At 40.1% G+C, this 15,590-nt stretch overlaps 1 protein-coding gene across 11 annotated transcripts in view; it reads left to right on the top strand.

Annotated features, from left to right (window-relative positions):
• Positions 1-15,590, top strand: part of TRAK1 (trafficking kinesin protein 1) — a 709,911-nt gene that overhangs the window by 676,680 nt on the left and 17,641 nt on the right. The window contains exon 16 of one of the 11 annotated variants that reach the window (XR_011556832.1): positions 6,538-6,693. The exons of the other annotated variants lie outside the window; for them this stretch is intronic. The gene's annotated coding sequence lies outside the window, so the exon portion shown is untranslated. The remainder of the gene's footprint in view (positions 1-6,537; positions 6,694-15,590) is intronic. 11 annotated transcript variants of the gene reach the window in all.

The following is a 15,590-nucleotide window of genomic DNA, read 5'->3' as shown; positions in this document are numbered from 1 at the left end:
TTCTCCTTCCTACCTTCTTCCCTCCCTCCCTCCCTTCAGTCCTTCCTCTCTTACTCTCCCCTTTCATAAGTTTCCTTCCTTCCTTCCTCTGTTCCTGTTCCTTCCCCCTTTCTTTCTTTCTTTCTTTCTTTCTTTCTTTCTTTCTTTCTTTCTTTCTTTCTTTCCTTCCTTCCTTCCTTCCTTTCCTCCCTCCATTTCTTGCTTTCCTTTTCCTTCCTCCCTTCTTTCCTCCCTCACTCCCTTCTTTCACTCCTTCCTCTCTTCCTCTCCCCTTTTTGGCTCAAAATATTTTTTTTCTATTTTCCTCCTCTAAAATCTAGGTGCGTCTTATCAGCAGGTGCGTCTTATAGAGCGAAAAATACAGTAATGGCCATAATATCTAGAGATAATTTGGATCTGGTTGCCATAACTGAGACATGGTTTAAGGATTCTAATGAATGGGAAATATCCACACCAGGATATACACTGTATAGGAAGGATAGAATAGAGAGAAGGGGAGGTGGAGTAGCCATTTATGTTAAAGAAAGTCTAAAATCAACACTAATTCAAAATACATGTAAAGATCTGGAGACTCTCTGGATTTGCAGGCAAAATAAAGACGGTTCTGTCATTAGAATTGGGGTGATCTATAGGCCTCCAGGGCAATCTGAGGAATATGACAACAAGATGGTGGATGAAATTACCCAAATGGCAGTAAAGGGAGATATTGTGGTTATGGGTGATTTCAACATGCCTGACTGGAATATCCCCAGTGCCCTTACATGCAAAAGTAAGAATATAGTAGAGGCCTTTACAGGAGCAGCTCTGGCACAGCTGGTTAAGACACCAACTAGAGGGGAGAATATTCTAGATTTAGTTTTTACGAATGGGAATTGGGTTTCAGAGGTCAAGGTGGGAGAAAATTTAGGTTGCAGTGACCATCTATGTTTGTGGTTTGATGTAAAAACTGATTGTGACCAATCCTATACTGCAACCAAAGTATTGGATTTCAGAAAAACAAATTTTAATGCAATGGGGGAATATTTAAATAATGAATTAAAGGGGAGGGATAAAATGGCAGGAGCGAGCACCCAGTGGACTGTATTAAAAAATGCCATCTTAAAAGCCACAGGACTGTATGTAAGGCAAATAACTAAAGGTAAAAGAAAGAAGAAACCGCTATGGTTTAGCAATGATGTAAGGGCTATAGTCAATGAAAAAAAGGCTGCCTATAGGAGGTATAAAGAGTCTGGAAGTATAGCTGATAGAGAGGTGTATAAAATGAGACAGAAAGAGGCGAAACAGATAATATATGCTGCTAAAGCTTCAAAAGAGGAAGAAATTGCCAAATCTGTAAATAAGGGGGATAAAACCTTCTTCAGATATATTAGTGATAGGAAGAAGAAAAACTGCAGCATCACGAAGCTTAGTACCGGGAATAATACATGCATTGAAGGGAATAAGGAGATTGCTGACCATTTCAATAGCTACTTCTGTTCAGTTTTCTCAAAAGACACCTTACAAAATAATACTATAGAGGGATATAGCATTGCTTCCAGCTGTACGGATTAGCTCCAGTGATCTTAGAAGCCAATGTCTTAGAAGAACTTGAACGATTAAAGATAAATAAGGCAATGGGTCCAGATGGCATCCACCCCAGAGTTCTTAAAGAACTCAGATCTGTCATTGCTACCCCCATGACTGATTTGTTTAACCAATCCCTGTTAACAGGAGATGTTCCTGAGGATTGGAGAATGGCCAGTGTTGTGCCTATCCACAAGAAGGGCAGTAGAGAAGAAGCTGGTAACTACAGGCCAGTTAGCTTGACATCAGTTATAGTTAAAATGATGGAGACTCTACTCAAAAAGAGGATAAATCAACACCTAAAAAACAATAACTTATTGGACCCAAATCAGCATGGCTTTACTGAAGGCAAATCATATCAGACTAATCTCATTGATTTCTTTGACTATGTCACAAAGGTGTTGGTTCAAGGTGGTGTCGTGGATATTGCCTATCTGGATTTCAGCAAAGCCTTTGATACAGTTCCACATAAAGAGCTGATAGATAAATTAGTGAAGATTGGACTTAATCCCTGGATAGTTCAGTGGATTTCAAGCTGGCTGAAGCGTAGACATCAGAGAGTTATTGTTAATGGCAAGTATTCTGAGCAGAGACAGGTTACAAGCGGTGTGCCACAAGGGTCTGTTCTGGGTCCTATTCTTTTTAATATGTTTGTGAGTGACATAGGGGAAGGTTTGGTAGGGAAGGTTTGCCTATTTGCCGATGACTCTAAAGTGTGCGATAGGGTTGATATTCCTGGAGGGGTCTGTAATATGGTAAATGATTTAGCTTTACTAGATAAATGGTCAAAGCAATGGTAACTGCAGTATAATGTTTCCAAATGTAAAATAATGCAGTTGGGGAAAAGGAATCTTCAATCTGATTATTGCATTGGGAGTTCTGTGTTAGCAAAAACTTCAGAAGAGAAGGATTTAGTGGTAGTGATTTCTGACAGTCTCAAAATGGGTGAGCAGTGTAGTCGGGCAGTAGGAAAAGCAAGTAGGATGCTTGGCTGCATAACTAGAGGTATAACAAGCAGGAAGAGGGAGATTGTGATCCCCTTATATAGAGCACTGGTGAGACCACATTTGGAATACTGTGTGTTCAGTTCTGGAGACCTCACCTACAAAAAGATATTGACAAAATTGAACGGGTGCGAAGACGGGCTACAAGAGTGGTGGAAGGTCTTAAGCATAAAACCTATCAGGAAAGACTTAATGAACTCAATTTGTATAGTCTGAAGGACAGAAGGAAAAGGGGGAACATGATCGAAACATTTAAATATGTTTAAGGGTTAAATAAGGTTCAGGAGGGAAGTGTTTTTAATAGGAAAGTGAACACAAGAACAAGGGGACACAATCTGAAGTTAGTTGGGGGAAAGATCAAAAGCAACATGAGAAAATATTATTTTACTGAAAGCGTAGTAGATCCTTGGAACAAACTTCCAGCAGACGTGGTTGGTAAATCCACAGTAACTGAATTTAAACATGCCTGAGATAAACATTTATCCATTGTAAGATAAAATACAGGAAATAGTATAAGGGCAGACTAGATGGACCATGAGGTCTTTTTCTGCCGTCAGTTTTCTATGTTTCTATGTATAAGTCGTTTTTTCAGCAGCAGCGTATCTGGAAAAAAAGTTAAATAAATAGTTTTCTGTTGAGGGCTACCTTTACAGGCATGAATCACTCAATTGTAAGAAAGCACGTTTCAATCCAAAAATATATTTCTGTATATTGGCTCTTCCAAAAGGTTATACAAAGAAGAACTTATGTTGAGAGAAAAGGACAGATCTTGTCTCCTACACTGCTTTTTATGCTCTTCTTGATGATTTCCAAACTTGGAATATAATAACTAAATTCTTTTCAGCACCTCTCATTTCTTTCCACTTCAGCTAAATGTATAATGTTTTCTTTTGTAACTTGAGAATACAGTGATACCTTGTCTTACAAACCCCTCGTCATACAAACTTTTTGAGATACAAACCTGGGGTTTAAGATTTTTTTTGCCTCTTCTTCCAAACTATTTTCACCTTACAAACCCAAGCCGCCGCCACTGGGATGCCCCGCCTCCAGACTTCTGTTGCCAGCGAAGCGCCCATTTTTGCACTGCTGGGAAACCCCACCTCCGGACATCCGTATTTTTGCGATGCTGCAGGGGAATCCCAGCAGCGAAAAAACGGGTGCTTCCCTGGCAACGGAAGTTTGGAGGTGGGGTTTCCCAGCGAGGGGAGCCTCAGCAAAATCGCAGCATCACCAAAGTCTGGAGGTGGGGTTTTGAGGACTTACGTGTTTTTGCGATGCTGCAATTTCGCTGAGGTTCCCCTCGCTTGGAAACCCCACCTCCAGACTTCTGTTGCCAGCGAAGCACCCGTTTTTGCACTGCTGGGATTCCCCTGTTGGGATTTCCCTGCAGCATCACAAAAACACGGAAGTCCGGAGGTGGGGTTTCCCATGGAGGGGAGCCTCAGGGGAATCCCTGCAGTGCAAAAACAGGCACTTCGGCTGGCAAAAGGGGTGAGTTTTGGGCTTGCACACATTAATAGCTTTTCCATTGATTCCTATGGGAAACATTGTTTCATCTTACAAACTTTTCACCTTACAAACCTCGTCCCGGAACCAATTAAGTTCGTAAGACGAGGTATCACTGTATATAGAATTTTAAAAGTTGAGATAACTTGTTTAAGATGGCATACTTAATGGTTTGTTTAACTTTGCATTGTACAGTTGCACCCTATAGCAAACTGTAAATGCAAATTTGGATCTGGTATGGTTCTATAATCTGTTTCATTGCAATACCACAAAAATAAGTTATCTTATATTCAGCTATTCAGATCGTTTTACTAATTGATTAATTTAATTGCTATCTGGTACAGCAGCTGCTGCTTTGTGTTTCAGATGGAGGTAGAAAATAAAACTGCAATTTGGCAATAGTGAATCCATAATAATTATGCTGGATGCAAAATAATACATAATAAGTGATCCAAAGCTACATTTATATGGCAAAGGTATATGAACCTCTAGAAGCTCTTTCAATGAAGGGATGATAATCAGACATGAGGGTAGCAGGTTCTGCCTTATTTAAAGAAGAGAATTCTGGATATTCTCTGTTAAAATCTTGCCTCATAGCAGATGTTTGGACGTATTTCATGGGTTGAACAAAGGATATGTCTAAAGACATCTGTAAAACAGCTATTAATATCCACCAAGTTAGAAAAGATTACAATACTATTTCCAAAAGGTATAAACTTGACCAGTCCACTGTCAGGCAGATTGTGTACAAATGGAGGCAATTCAACCCCACAGTTATTCTCCCCAGAGTAATGGTATAAAATATTCTGTCTGAAAGAACCCCAGGGTAATATCTAAGAAACTAAAGTCAGTTTTGATGAGAATAGCATAAGAACATTGAATAGCAATAGTATGCATGGCACCATTGCAAGGAAAGGGTCACATAAAAGATTGTTGCTGCTTATCTATAGTTTGTAAAATACCATGTGGATCAGCCTAAAAACTAGTGGAAGAATTCTTTTATGCAAAAGACACATCCTGCATTCTAGCATAAGAACTTTTACCCATCTGTGAAATGTAGAACAATATCATTAAGTTTGTTTTGGTGAGAAGTGAATGGTCTTTAAAGAAAAAAGAGGAAGTCCAGTTGCACCTTTAGAACAACCATGACCAAAAGACAAAGAATGGTTAAAGCAGAGGAAAGTTAGTATTTTGGAATGATCAAATTAGTCCTAGAGAAATGTTGGAGGAATTGAAATGGGCAATTCATGTGAGGGAACCCATTAACTTCCCTAATTTGAATCTGCTCTGAAAGGAGGAATCAGTTCAAATTCCTGCAAGCTGATATGTAGGACTGATCAACAGTTATCAGAAACATTGAATTGATGTTAACACTGCCCAAGAAGAAGCACACTAGTTACTGAAAAGAAAAGTTCACATAGTTTTGTCACATACAAATATATAGCTTTGGATCATTTCCCTCTAAATCGATGAATAAATATCATGTTTTTGACTCACTTGTTTAATTGGGTTCTCTCTATAGTTTGTTAGATTTGTATGCTTTATCTAGTTTTAGGAATTGCTTGGAAAAATGATTGTTTTAGATCACATTTACACAGAAATATTACAAATTCAATAAGGTTCATAAACATTTAAGCACCACTTTGTTCTATTATTTTTGTATACTAACATTTATTATTGTCTCTGGATCAATTACTAAATAAAAGTGATGAGATATATTTGCCTAGATCAATGTAAAAGAAACTAAAATATATGATTTCTAGGTATTACACATTTTTGTTAAGAATTGTCATATCTTGCCTGACGAGACGCGATCCCTGCTGGACGGGGGTCTCGACAACCCTGTGATGGTTCACTTTACGAGGCCCGATCCTGAAACCATTACTAGTGCTTACCAATGAAACACGGAGTCAATGGTCTGGGTAAAGTGACAAAGCTTTATTGTTACAAATATGCTTCTTTTATACCCTTCATATGCAAATGAAGGGGTTTCAACTAATAATTTTCTATTGGCTAAATGCAAGTCTAATTTTCCCTAATATACGTTTCTTATAGGCTACAAATATAAGGTTTTTCAAATCTATAGGCTAATAATAAAACTTTTGAATACGCAAGTTTTCATAGGCTATATCTATATGCAAAATTAAGGCTATTTCTATTAAGCTTCTAATTGGTTATAAAAGGTATCATCTACAGCTTATGATAGGCTACTAACTTCTCACTTTATGCACCTATCGGTGGCTGAGTTGCTAGCCAATCACACCGTTAGTGTCTTATCTCGTGCCAGGAGCACTGTTGAGGGTTTTTTCTTACTCTGTCCAAAGTTCATGGCTATTCTATGAGTCACTGTCTCTGGGCAAATTTTCACCATGCTATTTCAGATAACTGTTTCTGTATATCCTAGAGCATAGCTAATATTTGGCTTACACAATCCCTACATCTGCTCCTTTCTTTTTATATATAGAAGGGACTGGGAACACGGGCAGTGACTTTGTCAGCTGGTTGATCATAGGACATCCCGGGATGAAAAGGTCTTCTTCCGGACACTTAACAACACTCATGACAGAATGTTTTTGAACAACAGACTCAGCCACCGACTGCATAACAGTTTTCAATATAGGTATTAAACAGGGTAACATAACAATAGCAAGTAAAATCATTCCTGCAAAAAATATAGCTTGCTTCCAGTTACGGAATATTCCACCTAAAAATCCTCCATCATCCAGGATTCCTGTCCATTTCTGAGGAGGTACGTGGATGATCCTTCGCATTTCTGCCGTTAAATCAGCGACAACCTTGCCTACGGGATTTATCTGTAGACAGCAATTGCTTAGGTTAAATTTCCCACAAACACCTCCCTCTGCGGCTAAAAGATAATCTAAAGCCAATCTATTCTGGTAAACTGCTGTCCTAAGTTTGTCTTGTTCCGTTGCGATGTTATTTAACGCAGAGTCAATATTCCTTCCTGCTATTTCTAAAATAGCTTGCAAACGTATGATTCTGTTAAGCATATATATTGGGGTTCTATATCCCCAAGACCCATCCTCCGCCCATGTAGCAGGATCGTAGTAAGCGATGATTCTCTCAGGTGTCCAAATATCATCAGTTTTTCCCATTACCTGCAGACCTCCTATCCCTGTGTTTAAGTCTCTTTTATTTTTATTGTGTTTCCATGCGTCATAAACTGGGGCTCCCAGAGTTTGGGCGTTACTTAGAGGAATGAGGAAAAAGGAAGGTCTTATCCATGCCAAAATACACGACCCCGACCAGTCGCTATCTAGTTGGGAATAAGCTCTGTTCCCACATACCCAATACATACCCTTTGGGGTACTCCATGGTTTACCTGATGTTACATTGGCTATGTTGTTAAAATTGTGTTTTTCTGGTTTTGACAAGTTTGAAGGAGAAGTCCAATTATCATTTTCCCAATATCCTAAACACATTAAATCTCCCACATAATTCCCATTGGTTAAATTTCTCTTGTAACATTCTACCCCTACTATATTAGTGGTAAGAGCCCATGTCACAATTTGTTCATCTGTTAACAATTGACCTTTAGTGATATTTCCCGATTCTTTCATGCTGTTAAACACATGGCCGTGGGCTTCTGTAGCTTCCCATGGCCATTGATTACCCATATTTGTTCCCCCCCACACAAAACAATTTTTTATCCCTAGAGTGGTGGCTACATCACTGGCAAATTCTACAAACAAATTTCTGGCTTTATCGGTAATTATTTGTTGCTTTCCTGCTTTTTCCAGCATCTGATATACTGACCATTTTATTTCAGAATTATTTCGTAAAATCGTTTGTTTAATGGTGATATATGTTAGGGGGTCTGAGCCTGTTCCATCTATGCCCAAACCATAGGTGCGGGTGAGTGAGTTCTTACTAGAAACTTTCCATTGGATGTTAATCCGGTTAGAAGCAGAAAGCCGTGTGAATTCTGAAATGTCTGGGCAATCCTTACCAGAGTAGCCCCCTCCCGTATGATAGCATACACATCCCCAGCCTTGACAGTGCCGCCCATGACATGGGCTAGGTGCGAGGGAGAAAAAATCATCCCGACGGTCTCCTGATGAGACCACTCGCTTTTTTCGCATGATGTTGGCTGCTTGTTGGCCGGTATCTGCCTTACACAAATATTTATGATCAAAGTGATATGAAGATTTCCAGCTGTCGGATCCGCATTTAATAGTTCCAGGAGATACGGATCTGGACATGGCATTACATGCATCAATGATGAGGGAAACGGTAGTGGGTTTTATAAAAATGATACTTGTTGAATTAAGAAATGACAGCCATGTAAAATGTGAATTACGTACACCTACATCCCCTGCGTAAATAGTGATGTTAATGGCCACTGGTGCAGATGGTTTAGAGCACCATAGCTTGTCCTTTGTTTGATATATATCGTATTGAATTCCCTCATGAATACACACACCGTCTTTTTTACCTCCTACTGGGGGGATATTGGTATGTAATAAAGTGTATTGGATGCGTGTTCCCAATATGGTCTTTACAATGCATTGGGCACAGGTCTCTTCTATAGCGTCATTGGCTCTTTTCTTGCGAGTAAATTGCCGTTGTCTAAAAGCCCTTAAGCAAGGATCATTAATAGGGAAGTTAAAACTATATTGGGAATGCACCTGAGCCAGGATATAATAAGTTTGCCATTTTTGGGATTGAATACAAACATAAGTTCCCGTGGTTTCATTGCTAATTATAAATTGTATAACATTGAGACATCCTTCGTTTTTGCCAAATTGGGTGCCTTTTAAAAATTGTACGGGTTGACTGCTGTTAATAGGATAAAACATCCAGTTAACGTGACAGGGAGCGAAGTCTGGTAAGGGATTTCAATTGCGTCCCATAGACCCTTCTTCTTTAAATTGTTTGGGGGGACCGATCCATTGAAGAAAAGGCGTATCAGATTTCCCATCTAATGACACCGATCTAGTGTGTCGTGAATTGGTATGGGTATATATCATAGCCAGGTGCATTCCCCCTCCTACAACCAACAAACATATAATGAAAGGCAAAAGGTGATATATGAAGTGTTTAAGGGACATCGGGTGCATCCAAAGATCCCAAAAGGTGAGATGATGTCCTGGTGCAGGTCCCCTGAATATTGGACACTGAGGAGGAGAAATGGGACGGGGTTCACAAATGTGGCAGCCCATAGGGCAAACGTTTGTATGAGTCGAAAAAATCTTCATTCTGTGTGGTAAGATTGTAAAAGGGGTGACACAAAGAGTACAATACCGTGGGTGTGAGAGTCAAAGTTGTACAGCGTTCGTGTGGTGTCAGAGAAATATATTCTTCCAAGAATTGGTCAATCACGACGATGTCACAAGGCACTGGACAATTAGTACATAAAACACAAGCCGGACAGTGTGAACAGCAGCAAGCTGCGCAGGGGCAAAAGCAAAACCAGCACATCTACCGGAACAAAGAATGAATATCCTCTTCGGGAGGTGTGGCAGGTGTCTTCTTGGCCACCTGATATGGGCGAACACAGCGGCCTGGCACCCACAAGATTCGATCAGTGTCTTGGAGTTGTACAGCAGCGTAGCCGCGTCCCCACGTAATTAGCTGGGCAGGTCCTTTCTACTCCGGGTCGGGGAGTTCTCTGTAATAAACAGGGGGACGGGGAGAAACTACGCTAGGCTGAAACAGCCGTTGGGCGGCTGTGGTTGGGTTGTGGGTGCCTGTGAGATTTTAAAAATTCAAAGTATACAGAGCTTTTGCAATTGCATTTTGAACAGTGGGCAGCGATGTTAACATCGGCTCCTTTTGTTTATCCAGCATATTTTTTAATGTTAAATGTGACCTTTCAACCACCGCTTGACCCCCCGGATTATGAGGGATGCCAAACTTATGAACAATTCCCCATTTATTGCAAAACTCCGAAAATTGTTTACTGACATATGCTGGCCCGTTATCCGTTTTTAATTCAGCAGGTTTTTGTAATAGTGAAAAGGAGCGTATACAGTGATTAATAACATGTTTTGCCGTTTCTCCCCGCTGGGGGGTTACAAAAAGAAAGCTAGAAAAAGTATCTATAGATACATGTAAATATTTCCATGGGGCAAAGGGGGAGTATTGGGTAACATCCATCTGCCAAATTTGCGCAGGACTAAGTCCCCGAGGATTAACCCCCATAGGGAGGGCGTGTGCTTGTTTGCTACAACTGGGACATTGTTGAATAATAGCGGAAGCCTCTGTTTTTGTAATCTTAAACTGTTTACTAAGGCTAGACGCATTCTGGTGAAAAAAGGAATGGCTCTCCCACGGTGTTTCGAGAGAAAAAATTGCTCGGGATGCCTCATCTGCTTTATTATTCCCTTCCGTTAACATGCCTGGAAAAGGTTGATAGCTCCTTATATGAGCAACAAAATAGGGGAAAGCTCTTTTTTCTATTTCATCTTGTAGTGTGTTAAACAGAACCGATAAATTTTTGTCCACCGAGGGAGATATATAACTCCCAAAAATATTCTGAATGGTGTGATAGACATACAAAGAGTCAACTATTAAGTTAAAGGGCTCTTCTGGCTTTTTCTGAAATGCTAGTGTTGCTGCAGCTAGCTCAGCCCTTTGGGCAGAAGTCTGAGGGTAAGTGTGATGTACAATCCATTCACCTTTCTCCTTATATACACATGCTCCCATGGTTTTTGATCCATCTGCAAAAACAGTCAAGGCTCCCTTTATGGGCATGGTTTGCTGCTGGGACTGTATAGTTATAGGTAAAGTAGTGACAAGGGCAAATCGGGGGTCAACAGGCAAATGATATTTTACAGGGGAAACAAAATCTGCAAGTGCCAATTGAAGATCATCGGACACTTTAAAATGTTGCTCCCAAACAGGTAAGGGGAATGGGACATATAGGGTGGAGGGATCTGCAGCGGCCAGCTGGCGACAGCGTAAGCATAATTTAAAGATTAGTTGAGAAACTAAAAAAGGGCGAGTAGATATAGTTTTCTTTGGGGTATTTGCTAAATGGATCCATTCAATAATATACACTTTACTCTCATGACATTGTAATAGACAACCAGTAGGAAGGCGCGAAGTATTAAGTACTGCTGCCGCTATAGGCACCTTATCTATCCTTCTATCTACCCATTTATTAGAAACTGCCTGTTGAATAGTACGAAGACATTGTTCCTGAGCAGGGCCCATGTGAATAATTGTAGAGGGTTCTTTGGAGCCTCCCAATAAAGCAAACAATGGTTGTAATTGTTCTGTTGTTAAGCCCATATAGGGGCGTGCCCAATTTAATATGCCTAAATATTGTTGTAACTGTACTAGGGTGCAATTCTCAAAAAGGTCAATGTGTGGCAGCACAGGAACAGATCTATCAAAGAACATCTTGTGGCCTAGATACGAATAGGGGGGGTAAGAGCTGGATTTTTTCTTGGGCTATCGTAAAGCCTTGGTTATTAAATAACTGTATTAGTTCTTCAAAAATAGTCTTATAAAATCTAGATTGTTCTACGGCCAAGAGGATATCATCCATGTAATGATAGAAAATAACAAAGGGATATTTGTTACGAAAGGGTTCTAAAATTTTTGAAATATAATACTGACATATGGTTGGACTATTTAACATTCCTTGGGGTAAAACTTTCCATTGATACTGTTTAGTGGGCATATCATGGTTTTCTACTGGCACCGTGAATGCAAAAAGTTTTCTGTCTTGTGGATAGAGAGGTATTGAGAAAAAGGCATCGTTTAAGTCTATTGCTACTAATTTATATTTTTGGGGGATCATATTGGGGTTCGGTAGCCCACACTGTAATGCTCCCATGGGTTCTAAAACACTATTAATCTTTCTTAAATCTTGTAACATTCTCCATTTTCCTGATTTCTTTTTTATTACAAATACAGGGGTGTTATATGGGCTATTAGAGGGTTCAATTTTGTCTTCTTCTATCAAATTAAAAATTATATCCTGGAGTGCCAAATATTTATCGTATGGGAGGGGCCATTGGTCAATCCAGACTGGAGTGGTATGTTTTAAAGTTAATTTCATTAAGGGGTCCATTGCGCTCAGTCCAGCGTGAGGGTGGTTCGAAATTGGGATAATAAGTCCCTTCCCCACAAATTTACATGCAAGGGTAAAACAACGGGGCGAATACGTGCCGTTTGTGATGAGCCCGGGATAGAAGCGTCCAACCACTGGGCACTGGACTGAGCCAATTGAACTCCTCCTACTCCTTTAATGGCTGGGGACGATTGGAGCGGCCAGTCACGAGGCCATTGCTGAAGGCTTATTACAGATACATCTGCTCCTGTGTCTAGAATTCCTAAAAGGGGTACATCATTAATAACTATGGTCAAATAGGGTTTAGAATTTGATACGTTAGTGGTAAACCAGGCACTTACATCTTCCTCAATAAAGTCCTTAAAGGGGGCAATACAACAGTGAAGTTCGTAATTACGTTCATAAGGATCGGATGTCAGGTCTACTGATATTATTATAGCCACATCCTCCCCCTTTTGAATTGTCATCGGGCTATCAGGTATGCAACCTAAAGCTAGGGAAGCTAAGTCTTCTTCTTGTAAAATATATGGTGAGGCCAAAATGCCTTTGGATAAAAGATTATGATTAGGGTACATAATAAGGGGCTGACCTGGGGGGAGGTAAAGTTCTTCTATATTTACAGGGAGGAAATACACAAGTCCCGGGGTTAACATGTCTATAGTCTCTGAAGCCTGCACTATGATAGACTGCACATAAGAGCCTTCTTTTTCATCATGAGAATTCAAAACTGCCATGGGTTGGGGGTTTTCTGGGGGCACAAGCATATTAGATTCATATCTTTGGGGTTTATATGGGGGAATATTAACCACATTTTCCTCCTTAGTGTCCAAAAAATGTTTTACAAATGTTGTGGCTTCCTTTTGTTCGGGGCTGGAGCCATGCCCCGCATCTAGTTTCCCTGAGGCTGATGGGACCATTTGGCTTCTGGGATGTCTCGGGCGTCCTTGATCCGATAGTGGCTTCTACATTCTCTAGCCCAGTGACCTATTTTTTTGCATACTTGGCAAGGGCTAGTAGGACGCTGCCCACCTCTCGCGGGACCTGCCCCTCCCCCTGGGGCCCTACATTGGCTCTTGTAATGACCATAGCGGCCGCAATTATAACAGTGGCCCGTTCGTGGGCCCCTTATATGGTTATTCTGATAGTTATCCCCTGATTGTACTATTGCTATAGCCTGTGCCATTTGTTCTGCTTGATATATTACTGAGCCAACTGTAGCAGCAGCCTTCACATAATCAATCAATTTTTTAGAGGGGTCTGTACGCAGAGGACCCAATACACGTTGACAATCCGCATTGGCATTTTCAAAGGCTAGTTTAAGCGTGAGTTGTTTTCTTGCTTCCTCATTAGTAATTTCCCTGTTGATAGATTGTTGCAATCTCTCAACAAAATCCCCAAAACTTTCCCCATTATTTTGCACAATTTTTAAAAATGAGGAGGAGGTTTGATCTCCAAAGTTGCCTATTTTTGAAAATGCAGTCAAGGCAGCTTGGGCAGTGTAATCTAGGGTGGCTCGAGGAATAGCCATTTGTTGCTGCTGGGTTTGAAAATTCCCCCCGCCCTTCACATGGGCCTCGGGAACCCCATGTATATTAGCTTTCTTTTGAGCTTCTTCTTTAAAAACTGCTTTCCACATCATGAATTGGGTCAAATTTAGCAGCGATTTTGTCAGGGTGACCCATTCCACCGGCAAGAGTGAGTAACTTGTTCTTAAATTTCCCAGTAAACCACATACATAGGGGGATCCCAGCCCATAATTTTGTACAGCATATTTTAGGTCCTTAAGCATAGAAAATGGTAGCGGAGAATATACCGGCGCTGCCCCGGCGAAATCCACGGGAAATGCTGACATGGTTTCTAAATCGTCAATTGAAGCTGAGGGATCTTTTCTGGCCAATTCTATTCCCGTCATTAACGCTCCCTTCTCTGTTTTAAGTGTGGTTACAGGGTACATGGTTTCTACCACCTCATTAAATCTATTCATCTTTTTAGCTTCTACTTCCTCATATTCAGGAGGTGCGCTAGCTTCCTTAAAGGCTTCGTTATGGCTATCATATGTTATAGTCTCCTCATCGTAATGAAGCCTTAGGGCTGTTAAAACAACTTTCCATGTTAATAAAATAGGTGGAGGCGCCCTTGGTTCTTTATGTAAATATTCACCTATTTTTGTCCATGTCTCAGTTTGTAATGTTCCTTTATGAGGATAACTTGGACATTCTTGCCAGATATATAATAATAATTTGGCCAATCCCTTCTTTGTCGGATATTGCCCTTTCTTTTTTAAATAAGTTTTATTAGCTTCAACTATCTGTCCTAATTCCCGAACATGAAGTTCCTGTACCAAAGACAGCCGTACTCCCATACTTACGTATTTGTTCACTTGGTAAGAGATGGGAGGTTGAGTGCGCTGAGATGCGTGATCCAAGCGTTGCTCCTTCAGCGATGTCCTTAAGGCCAATCGGTCACCGTCGGGGTTCACCACTTGACGAGATGCGATCCTCGCTGGACGGGGGTCTCGACAACCCTGTGATGGTTCACTTTACGAGGCCCGATCCTGAAACCATTACTAGTGCTTACCAATGAAACACGGAGTCAATGGTCTGGGTAAAGTGACAAAGCTTTATTGTTACAAATATGCTTCTTTTATACCCTTCATATGCAAATGAAGGGGTTTCAACTAGTAATTTTCTATTGGCTAAATACAAGTCTAATTTTCCCTAATATACGTTTCTTATAGGCTACAAATATAAGGTTTTTCAAATCTATAGGCTAATAATAAAACTTTTGAATACGCAAGTTTTCATCGGCTATATCTATATGCAAAAATAAGGCTTCTGAGTACACACCTGTTCATAGGCTATTTTTATTAAGCTTCTAATTGGTTATAAAAGGTATCATCTACAGCTTATGATAGGCTACTAACTTCTCACTTTATGCACCTATCGGTGGCTGAGTTGCTAGCCAATCACACCGTTAGTGTCTTATCTCGTGCCAGGAGCACTGTTGAGGGTTTTTTCTTACTCTGTCCAAAGTTCATGGCTATTCTATGAGTCACTGTCTCTGGGCAAATTTTCACCATGCTATTTCAGATAACTGTTTCTGTATATCCTAGAGCATAGCTAATATTTGGCTTACACAATCCCTACACTTGCCCATAAAATAAACCTGCTAATATAGATTAAGATATTATATTTACTTCTTACAGAATTAGCATTTATCACTTCGTTGTCCCCATTCAATATTTCTAATAATGTAACAATAAGCTCAAATAGCTATCATTTTAATTCCTTAGAATTGGGGGAAATTAGCATGATATATTACTTTGTTGCCTTTTCTAAGTTTTATTTTATATTATTGGAAATTACTATATCAGAGTAATAAATGGAAGTAAGATTTCCTTTTATTGGTCACCCTAAAGCATTGATATTTGCTGAGAGTCCTTACAGTAAAGATTGTCCTTGTAAAACAAAAGA

The sequence above is a fragment of the Erythrolamprus reginae genome, chromosome Z, assembly GCF_031021105.1.
Source record: "Erythrolamprus reginae isolate rEryReg1 chromosome Z, rEryReg1.hap1, whole genome shotgun sequence".
NCBI lineage: Eukaryota > Metazoa > Chordata > Lepidosauria > Squamata > Dipsadidae > Erythrolamprus > Erythrolamprus reginae.
This window is presented reverse-complemented; position numbering and strand designations above follow the sequence as displayed.